This window comes from Bufo bufo, chromosome 5 (assembly GCF_905171765.1).
Source record: "Bufo bufo chromosome 5, aBufBuf1.1, whole genome shotgun sequence".
Lineage (NCBI taxonomy): Eukaryota > Metazoa > Chordata > Amphibia > Anura > Bufonidae > Bufo > Bufo bufo.
In genome coordinates this window covers 53,197,671-53,208,709 of record NC_053393.1, presented here as the reverse complement: position 1 = coordinate 53,208,709, position 11,039 = coordinate 53,197,671, and the positions used below count along the sequence as shown (strand labels likewise).

The following is an 11,039-nucleotide window of genomic DNA, read 5'->3' as shown; positions in this document are numbered from 1 at the left end:
GCTGCGGTTGGTATCAGAGAACCCAGTTTCTGCTGCAAGAGCCTCCTCATATGGTGGGTCAGATATTGCTCTTATATTGTGAAAAGTTAAGATACGGGGTTTGAGGGGGTTTGTTTGTTTCTGAGGGTATGTCCATTCTTATAGTTGTTGCCGCATCTCGTGGAAGGACTGCACTTCATTATGCTGCATAAACAGAAGGAGTAAGTTGCAACGTGAGTACTGGAGGAATTGTACCAGAAGGTAGTGATTCCACCTTTCTGAGTTATAGCAACTTCAGCTTTCTTATCTTCCGGCAGAGTCATTAGGATCGTCAGTAATCCCACAGTCCAAGTGGACCATCTGTGCCATCTTCCAGAATTGAGGGAGTGCATCCTGGTGGAGGTCAGAGCTGTCTGCTCCCGTTAGTACTTCACTTTGTCCTTTTTCGAGGTCAGGACTGTCTGTCCCCGTTATTACCTCCTTTTGGGGTGCCTCCTTTAGCAGTTTCACTCTGGTGGCGTGGATCCAAGTAGGTGCTTCTTCCGTGAGTACTGCTGTGCGGGTTGCGGCTACCACTGTAGTCGGTGGTCCGTAGGTGAAGTCTCCTGCGAATTCTCCTTTCTTTAATTTCTTTATCAGCACAATATCTCCCACTTGGAATGGGTGAGTTGGTTCCTGTGGAAGACAAGGAGACTTACAAGTAACTTTTTCCTCAATTTCACTTAGGGCTTTAATCAATCTGGTTACATTGGTGTTTGGGTTGTTCCTCAAACATGTGATACACCTTCCCACATAATCTGACACTAACTGTTTAATGCCTGTAATATAAAAATTCTGTGCTAGCAGCATGTGTGTTGTTTGAATGCTGTTGTGTCCTACTCCATGAAAATGTGCAATGAACAGAGGGGAGCTGTGCTGTGGTATGCATGTTTCCCCCTCTTTGCAGATTAATCCTGTCCTAGGATTCTTCTGCAAGATTGGATAACACCAATCGGCCATTTCATCGTCAGTAGCTGAGGACTGGAGATCCACAAGCATCTGAGTTAACTCAAGTGAAGGAGGTACTAATTTCACCATTTGCAATGTGGCCGGGGCCATCAGTGCAGCCTTCTTGGCCTCATTGTCTGCCAGGGCATTGCCTTGGGACACATGATCTTTACCACCAGTATGCGCCCTGCAGTGGACAATTGCAATCTGTCAGGGAAATATTATGGCTTCTAAAAGTTGTATGACAAGTTGTGAATGTGAGATGTGCTTACCATCAGCGGCAATGAATCGTCTCCTTTGCCAAATGACCCCGTGGTCCCAGACCACTCCATGTGCGTACCTGCTGTCAGTGTAAATGGTGACTGGCTTGCCTTCATGTAGTATGCATGCTCTCGTGAGTGCAATTAATTCTGCTGCTTGTGCAGAATGGTATGTGATGGGTCTGGCATCCAGGACAATATGTGTGTCATGTTGTATGGCGTGTATACAATCATGTGTCTCTGTCAAGTGATCCTCAGGTCCTTTAAGTCCTAATAGGGCATTCAAGATAGGTGCTGGACCTGAGGTGTGTGTTGCATATTTGATTTGGAGGGAGGGATTGCTGAGGAGTAGAATCTCATATCCAGATAGTCTTTGTGCGGACATGTGCTGTGTGTGTATGCCTTTGAGAAGGCCTACTACATCATGTGTGGTGTACAGGATAGTCTCATGTCCCATTGTGAGTGGCGTTTCAAGCTCAACCATCATAGCACAGGCTGCAAGAGATCTCAGACAGGCCGGCATTCCTTGGACGGATGCCAGAACCACCTTTAAGAAAAAGGCACAAGGACGTAACTTGCCTCCGTGATATTGTGTCAGCACACCCGCCATGGTTTTACAATTTTGTCGAGCATATACGTGGAATGTGAGTTTGTAGTCAGGGAGGCCCAAACCTGGACTTGTCATTAAAGAACATTTCAAATAATCAAATGCATTAAACATTTCCTCAGACCACCTGATGAGATCTGGCATGTCTGCCAGAGTGGCTTGTCTCATTACATTGTCATAGTAGGAGCAATCATTGTCTGCAGTAGTTTATCATACCAAGGAAGGATAACATTTCTTTCTTGGTGTGCGGGTGACCAGACCCGCAACAGACTGGACTCTTTCTGTGCTGATTCTCCTTTCTCCATTTGTGATAACCAAGCCCAAGTATTCAACTTGCTTTTTACACCATTGCATTTTCTTGCATGACACCTTGTATCCACATTCAGACAACCATTTCAACAAAGATAAACCATCTGTTACATTGGCCTCCTCTGACATACTGCACAAATAACAAACAATCCACGTATTGCAAGAGCACAGAACCCTGGGGTGGGGGGGGTGCCATGGTTTTAAACTGGCTTGGAGGACAATGCTGTACACTACAGGTGAATCAGCATATGCCTGGGGCATCCTGCACCAAGTGGGTTGACGACCCTCAAAGGAAATAGCAAAAAGAGTCTGGTCTACTTATCAACCGGGATAGAGAAGAAAGCATTTTTCAAGTCTATCAAGCTGAAACAGACAGCATCTGCAGTAAATGGCTGACAGCAACTGAGAAATGTCTCGGCTGTCTCTGTTTACTCACGGTTTTGGCTCCTGAACTTTTGTAACTATGTGTGGGGGTCTGTATCTTCCTGATCTCAAAGCATCCCGCTGCCTCCTTCTCATATAAATGTTTCTCAAAGTCTTGTATTTTGTATTTTGTCTGAGGTCCATGAGAAAACGCTCTGCTTTACAATCAACATGAGATAGGGAAGGAGAACTAGGCTGTCACTATTTGCAGCCTTCAGTCCCTGGTTGGGAGGGGGAAACTCGCACTTAGATTTTCCTCCACCCACAGTAATAAAATTCATCAAATGACAGTGATAATATTACAGTGAGATATGTTCTTACACTTACCACCAGAACAATAGCTCTTACACAAACAGATGAATCTTAACACTCTATGTATCTTATACTCTAAATATAGGTATGCGTCAAACCAAGGAAGGTCAGTTTCCCTGAGACTGTACTCTTACATGTACCCCAGGTACTAAAAAATCTCTGTCGACAGTTAGATAAAGTAAATAGATCTCCCGGAGATCCCTATGGTGTGTCCCTGACACAAACCAACTTACGGATAGATCTCTCTGAGACTCTATACCGTGCATGGCACTCCAAGTGCCGGCCTTATTCATGAAAGTACTCCAAGTACTTATTATAAACTCCCAGAGTTTATTTTTAAGGCTTAACAATGTATCCCGGATACATAATAAAACTCACGGGTAGAGATGTGGCCAGTGTCCTCGGACCGGGCAGTGGACAAAAGGGATGTCTCGCTTACCGGACACAAGGATGGCCTTCTCTATCCCGGACGAAGCCCCCAAACTGAAAGGATTTGGACCTTTCTGGACCTCTACGACCACCTTGGTTTGATGTCACTGACGTCAGGAGAGATGTTTCTCAGTTGGCAATAATAGACATACACACAGGCAATCACTGAGAAACACTCTAATTTTATTATGCTATAGCTTGGCCTCATATAGGCAGTAGAAAAGTTTGCATAACAACAGCGTTAAACCAATCATAAATGATAAACATTGGTGCCCTCACAGATACTACCGGAACATCCTTTTATGGGTATGTAATACGTCACATATAAGAATGTACGCAGTTGTGCCGAATGACCCTGAGTGAAACAGAACATTTGTTCTAGTTCTGGGAGATTCCCAGAATCTGTCCTGAGACAGATAAGTGAACCTAACTCACAGCGGGAGGGGATGTGAAGTGCGTGGGTGAGATATTATAACAATTCTGTACATCTTAGAGAAAGCAAGATGGAGTCACATTTCCCTTCAGGCCCCATAGCAGTTTCATGGTCATCCTCTCTGGTAAGTACACATTGCCTATAGTGGTTTTTCCTGGGAGACTTTAGCTAGAGACTTCATTCAACAAACACCACAGACACTGCCGATGTGAAGTGCAAGCGATTGGCTAGAAGAACTTCATGGTTAGTGTCAACTCTCTTGAGCACTCTATTGCCTGCTTCCACATTACTGCTCTTTACCTGTGCCAGGTTGAGCTGCTTCCACGGTAGAGAGACTTAAAGAGAACCTGTCACCACAAATTGTAGTGGCAGCATGTTATGAAGCAGCTGAACAGATTAATATAAAGTTTTGTGGGGGGGGGGGGGGAATTGTAAAACTTGTAATTTAAACATTTAAACTTCTACCCTTTCTTATCATAAAACCACCCAAATGCTACCACCACCAAAATGCTATTAATCACTGATCACATATTCCCTGTGTACAATTATCAGTGATTGACAGCTATCTCGGCATACACACTTACACAGTGAATGCTATCAATCACTGATTACACTTCCACCATGTACAGCTATCAGTGACTGACAGCTATCTATGTATACATACTTACAAAGTGAATGCTATCAATCACTGATAACACCTCCCTATGTACAGCTATCAGTGACTCACGGCTATCTCTGTATACATACTTACACACAGAATGCTATCAATTGCTGATAACACCTCCCCATGTACAGATATCAGTGACTGACAGCTATCTCTATATACACATTTACACAGAGAATGCTATTAATCAGCGATAACACCTCCCTGTGTACAGATAGCAGTGACTAACAGCTATCTCTGTATACACACTTACACAGAGAATGCTATCAATCGCTGATAACACCTCCTCTGTGTACAGCTATCAGTGACTGACAGCTATCTCTGTATACACACTTGCAATGAGAATGCTATCAATCACTGATAACACCTCCCCGTGTACAGATATCAGTGACTGACAACTATCTCTGTATACACACCTAAACAGATAATTCAATCACTGATAACACCTCCCGAATGTACATCTATCAGTGACTGACAGCTATCTCTGTATCACACACAGAGAATACTATCAATCACTGATAACACCGCCCCTGTGAACAGGTATCAGTGACTGACCACTATCACTGTATACACACTTACACAGAGAATGCTATCATTCACTGATAACACCTCCCCAATGTACAGTTATCAGTGACTGACTGCTATCTCTATATACACACTTACACAGAGAATGCTATCAATCACTGATAACACTGCCCCTGAAAGAGCAGAGATATAAATGTAGAAATTACAGGTTTTGATGAATCTTTTCCATAAAACTATATATCGATCTGCTCAGCTCCTCCTGCTCTATGACATACTGCCTACAGATTGCACTGCATGGGAATGCTGTGGAATGCTGGGAATGACCCTAACAGTTTTAGGAGACAGAATTGCTGCATATTTTACATGCAGTTTTGTGCAGGTAAAATCCAAAGCGTACAGTGCCAAACAAGTGGATAATATCATGCATCAAAATTTGTAAGATTCAATGCAGATGCATTGAAGAGTTTTCTTGCAGATTCTGATGTCTGTGGATTTACCTTTAAAGCTTCCATCAGCTGCGCAGAGAAAGGGGGAAGACTGATCCCTCTTCATGGCTGCCAGTCGGGTACATGAAGACCTAATGCTCCCACCATTAATTAACACTGGGAGTGTCAGGCACTTTTTGCCCAACCTAAATTCAACTGTACCACTTTCTCAGGACGGTAATATAGTTGAATCATGCAGTGGGGAATAGAAGATGTGGGCCTAATTGCCCTGCATTTCACCCTCATAGGCCACTAGGCCTAAAGCCTATGAGGTAGAGTATGAACTGTGCACACAGTCTTGACATCATCATGACTGCCTGGGCCGGGATGCAGGCATCTCAGTCCACAAGCCAGATAAAAAAAAAAGAAAAAAGAGAAGACCTAGTAAGGTGAGTATTCATTTTTTTTTGTATATCACTAGTATTTTTATGGGGACTATCTGTATGGCACTTCTGCAGTATAGTATTTGGGGGCTTTGGGGGAACACAGTATTGGGGGTGGCAGCAGGATGACACTGTTGAGGCACAAGGATGAAGATTTTATTTTTAGAAGGTGGGGAGGATGATGAAAAAGTGAGGAATGTAAAATGTATATGTGGCAAACTCTACAGAGACAAGGTGTATCTGAAAGAAGTTGTCATGGCTGTCTGGGCCCAATGGCGAAGATAAGGAAAGAGAATTTCTAAAATCACAGGAGATGTCGCTAGATGTTATAGGGATGTAGTGCAGCATACTGAAGGAAGGGCTATCTTGGTGCTGTGGCCCATGTTTTTCCTCCCCAGTCCTCTCATCCATATCTTAATTCGAGACAACTAGTGGAGGAGGAGAACAAAATGCAGTAGCTGGCACTGGCCACCACCAAGGAGCAGCTTCTGGGGAGGTAATTTATTCTACTATTTGGTGCTGCTGGGTTAGTATGGTGTGCTGCATTGTGGTACTTGATTCTGATGGGGCAGTATTTTCTGCTGCAGTACGGTTTCACTGGCCCCACCTACTTGTGTCGCCACTGCCTTCTGTCAATTTGGACCCACATACAACATGGTCTCTAATAATAAAATAAAAAGCTATTACTACTTGATCCCAAGTCAAGAAAAAAGGGCTTTTGATGACCTTCGTGAGGGACCCCCACTGTGCAGTATGTGCTACTCTTGTCTACGCACTTCTTTTCATAGAACTTGGAACTAGACATTACAGTCAATCCAGAAGACACCTAATTTATACTTGTATCACATCATGTTTAACTTTATTAGCTTGTTGAAAAGCCTTCGTGTAATTCAAAAAGCCATTAAAATCTTTAAACACTCATAAGAAATCTAGAACCGATTTCCTAATTTCCTTTGCTAATCCATATGAAGCAATCTTGGCTCCGATAAAAATATAGAAAAAGGTATCATTATATTACAGTACTCACGACTTCAAATAAATATTCTCTACTTGATATATGGAGTAATCACACTGGCATGCACAGAAAATCTCCGTTCTGTTATGTGATCAGAAGTGAGGACCTGAAATTAATGACATAGGCAGATATTTTTTTCTCCTACTATTAATTTAATTTAAAAATAACTAAAAAAGAATTTAAAAAATGTTGAATGTTTATTCTGTAAACAAATATTGGAGCAGAGAAATGAAAAAGTGAAAAATATCCAGAAAGTTGGCAAAATTTCAGCATGAGAAATGACAACATGAATGTAACACAACCCTTATTTATTATGGGGTAGACTGGCTAGGGTAAGCCAAGACTTGGAAAAGTTTAGATGGGGATCAAATTAATGGAATTTACTTCTGCAAATGGAGTTATGTTCTGATTCAAATCTATAGAAGAATAATTTTAAACCATGTATTTTTTTTATTGAAATACTAGCAGAAGGACCCGGCTTCGCACAAGTATATTTCATCTATTTCATTTAATGTTTGTCTGTGTCGGTAATAGATATCGACAGTATCCCCCATAACAGTGACCTCCACAGCACCCCACCCCTTTAACAGTTAACTCCACAGCCCCCCACCCCTTAACACTGACCCCCCCACAGTGCCCCGCCACCTTAAAATGGGATCTCCACAGCAGCCTATCCCCTTAACTTTGACCTTCACAGCAGCACGCCCCTTTAACAGTGAATTTCACAGCTCCCCACCCCCTTGACATTGACCTCCTCGGGAGTCCTCCCCCTTAACAGTGACCTATACAGCACCCCGCCCCTTAACACTGACCTCCATAGGGGACCATCCCCTTATCTGTGACCCCCATTGTTCCCTGTCCCCTTAACAGAGACGTCCACAGCACCTGTCCCTTTAAAGGGTTTCTATCACTTCGTTTGACATATTTAGGTGTCAGACACTAGCGATCCGCTAGTGTCTGCTCTAACAAACCATCCTAATATGATAGGTTTTGGGGCAGCCGTTTCGCTAAAATAAGAACTTATATCTATATGCTAATGAGCCTCTAGGTGCTATGGGGGCGTCATTAGCACCTAGAGGCTCCGTCTACCTTCATAAACTGCCGCCGCCCAGCGCGTCCCTCCAGCCCGCCCATCTCCTGCTGAATGCGATCCTCCCCGTGCGCGTCTCTGTTCGGCGCATGCGCAGTGAATGTCTGACCGCTTCCCTGCTCAGACATCTCCACTGCGCCTGTTCCTCGGAGCACTATGATGTCATCGGCGCAGGCGCAGTGGAGATGTCTGAGCAGGGAAGCGGTCAGACATTCACTGCGCATGCGGAGAATACATACGCTCACAGGGAGGACCGCATTCAGCAGGAGATGGGCGGGCTGGAGGGACGCGCTGGGCGGCGGCAGTTTATGAAGGTAGACCGAGCCTCTAGGTGCTAATGACGCCCCCATAGCACCTAGAGGCTCATTAGCATATTAATAAAAGTTCTTATTTTAGCGAAACGGCTGCCCCAAAACCTATCATATTAGGATGGTTTGTTAGAGCAGACACTAGCGGATCGCTAGTGTCTAACACCTAAATATGTGATACGAAGTGATAGAAACCCTTTAACAGTGACTGCCACAGTACCCTGTTCCCTTAACAGTGACCTCCACAGTACCCCGTTCCATTAACAGTGATCTCACAATACCCTGCCCCCTTAACAATGACCTCCACAGTAGCTCCCCTTTAATAGTGGCCCCTGCCCTCTTAACAGTGACCTCCACAGTGCCCTGCCCCTTTAAGGCTAGGGCTACACAATGACATGTGTCGTGCGACATTTTGTCGCACCAATGTCGCGCAACAATTTTTATAATGATAGGCTATGCTGTTGCACTGCTACATTTGACATGCTGCGAATGCGACACTACAGTTGCAAAAAATCCATACGTCGCGTCACAGTCGCAGCATGTCGCATGTCGCAGCGCAACACCATAGAATATCTCAGGAACGGTACGTCCTAGAGAGCTGAGACCGGGTCTAAAACCTTCACGGACACCTGATGTACCTGTGTGCCAAATTTGGTGAAGATCGGTCGAGTCATTTGGTCGTGCATAAAGAACAGAAAGACAGACGTTGGGACAGACAGAAACTCATTGTGTACCGGCATGTTACCTCCACAGTATTCTTTCCCAGATAGTAAGTGATATGTGTTTTAAGTTTAGTAGAAATTGATAGATGAGTTTTTGAGTTACAGAGCAATATGTGTGTAGCAAAAACAGCTGGAGCATACAAACTCCATGCAGCTGCTGTGTAGGGGCGGATGACCCCCACAAGATTCCTTTTCAGGTGCAAGGGATGTGTATACCAAGTTTCGTTGAAATCGATGGTTGCGGAACATACATACATACATACAGATATATGTACCGTAGATGTCTTATACTGAAGTCACTGGCAAAATCCAAACTAATCCTCCAAGCAGTATAAGGCCTCATGCACACGACCATGTCTATTTTGTGGTCCACAAATGGCGGATCTGCAGAATATTGATGCAGTCTATGGGTTGTTCGCATTTTATTAGTGGATCCGGTGTTTTGAGTGGGTCCTTGGTCCACATTTTGTGGACATATTCTATATTTTTGCGGAAGGGACATACGGATGAGGAAAGCATCCATGTGCTTTCCGCATCCTTATGTCCATCCCACAAAAAGTTTGAAAATGGGCCGGACAATGGATCTACAACACGGACTGCATCTGTATTTTGCGGGTTTGTGATTTTGTTGACCGCAAAATAGAAACGGTCATAAGCATGAGTCCTAAAGTTAATCTTAAAATTTTTTGGGGGGAGAAAATAATAGTGGCTCACCAATTTGGTAAAAAACGGTGTGATGCTCACCCCTCGACACACCCAATGCCGTTCTTGTAAATGAAAAAAATTAAAGATTAGGGGGGCACTCTACTATCTAGAACCAAACAGAATAGTATACAGGTTTAGGGTACTTTCACACTTGCGTTTTTCTTTTCCGGCATAGAGTTCCGCCCTAGGGGCTCTATATCGGAAAAGAACTAATCAATTTTATCCCCATGCATTCTGAATGGAGAGCAATCCGTTCAGGATGCATCAGGATGTCTTCAGTCTTTTTTACTAATCAGGACAGAGAAAAAAACGCAGCATGCTACGGTTTTATCTCCGGCCCAAAAAATGTATTAGTGCCAGATCCGGCATTCAAAATACCGGAATGTCGGATCCGAAAAAAAATTGAAAAAAATAAATGCCGGATCTGTTTTTTTCCGGATGACACATGAAAGACATAGCCAGCATTTCAATGCATTTTTAAGATGGATCACGATCCTGATCAGTCCTGATCAGTCTTACAAAGGCCATCAGTTGGCATACGTTTTGCAGGCAGTTCCGGATCACTCTACCGCAAGTGTGAAAGTAGCCTTAAATGCAAAATTTATTAAAAGCGAATGTTTATGCATATAAATACTAAAAATTGCAGTTGTTATACATTACCAGGTCGACCAAGTCTTCTAAACATAAAACATTAAGGGTATAAATAAAAGACATTAAAAAGTAGGAATATAAAATGTTCTTGGATGTTCAATGAGGTAGTGGGGGTCATCTATATTCCATATATCCCCAAAAATAGTCTGGTGAAATAGATTCCTTTTTCTGTTATATCATTAAGCTTAAAAATGACAATTATAGCAAAATGTCCATAGATTGAATTGGAATAATTATGCAATATTTGGTAAGTCACCACAATGTCTGTATGCTCAAATAAATAGTAGCGCTCCTTTTATCTTATGTATCTTGATGTCAATCCTAGTGGATATATTCTCATCCAACATATAGTGGCTATTTTCTCCAGACTTATCTCACAACTTGATACTATATATGTTTAAGTGTACGCTACCACTCCTGCAGCTTTAGTATCTCTCATTTGGATGTGACCGTACTTTGCCTCCTGCTGAACTGTGTCTCCGCTTGTTGCTCGGTAAGACCGCGTGGCGTCCCACGTGGTCTCAGTGTTCCGTCGGTCTCTTTACAGCCCGTCTGGGTGTTATGCGGTTGCTGGCCACAGCGCTCGGTTGGTGGGTTCAATCGCCAAACGTGCTCCAGGTAATATACCGCTACCAGATCAGAGGCATTGTGCTGGAGACAGACGAACGGCCTCTTGTGTATGGCACCGACACCGTCAGGATAACCAGAGTTGGCGGGCTTAAACAATACTCTTGTTATTATTATGTCAATGT

General features: G+C 43.4%; 1 long non-coding RNA gene across 1 annotated transcript; it reads left to right on the top strand.

Moving 5' to 3' along the window:
- The first annotated feature begins 404 nt into the window (after window positions 1–404).
- LOC121001952 lies at window positions 405–9,966 on the top strand. The gene is made up of 3 exons (XR_005779188.1): window positions 405–416; window positions 5,799–5,802; window positions 9,775–9,966. It is a non-coding gene; the product is annotated as an uncharacterized LOC121001952 (long non-coding RNA).
- Window positions 9,967–11,039: the final 1,073 nt, after the last annotated feature.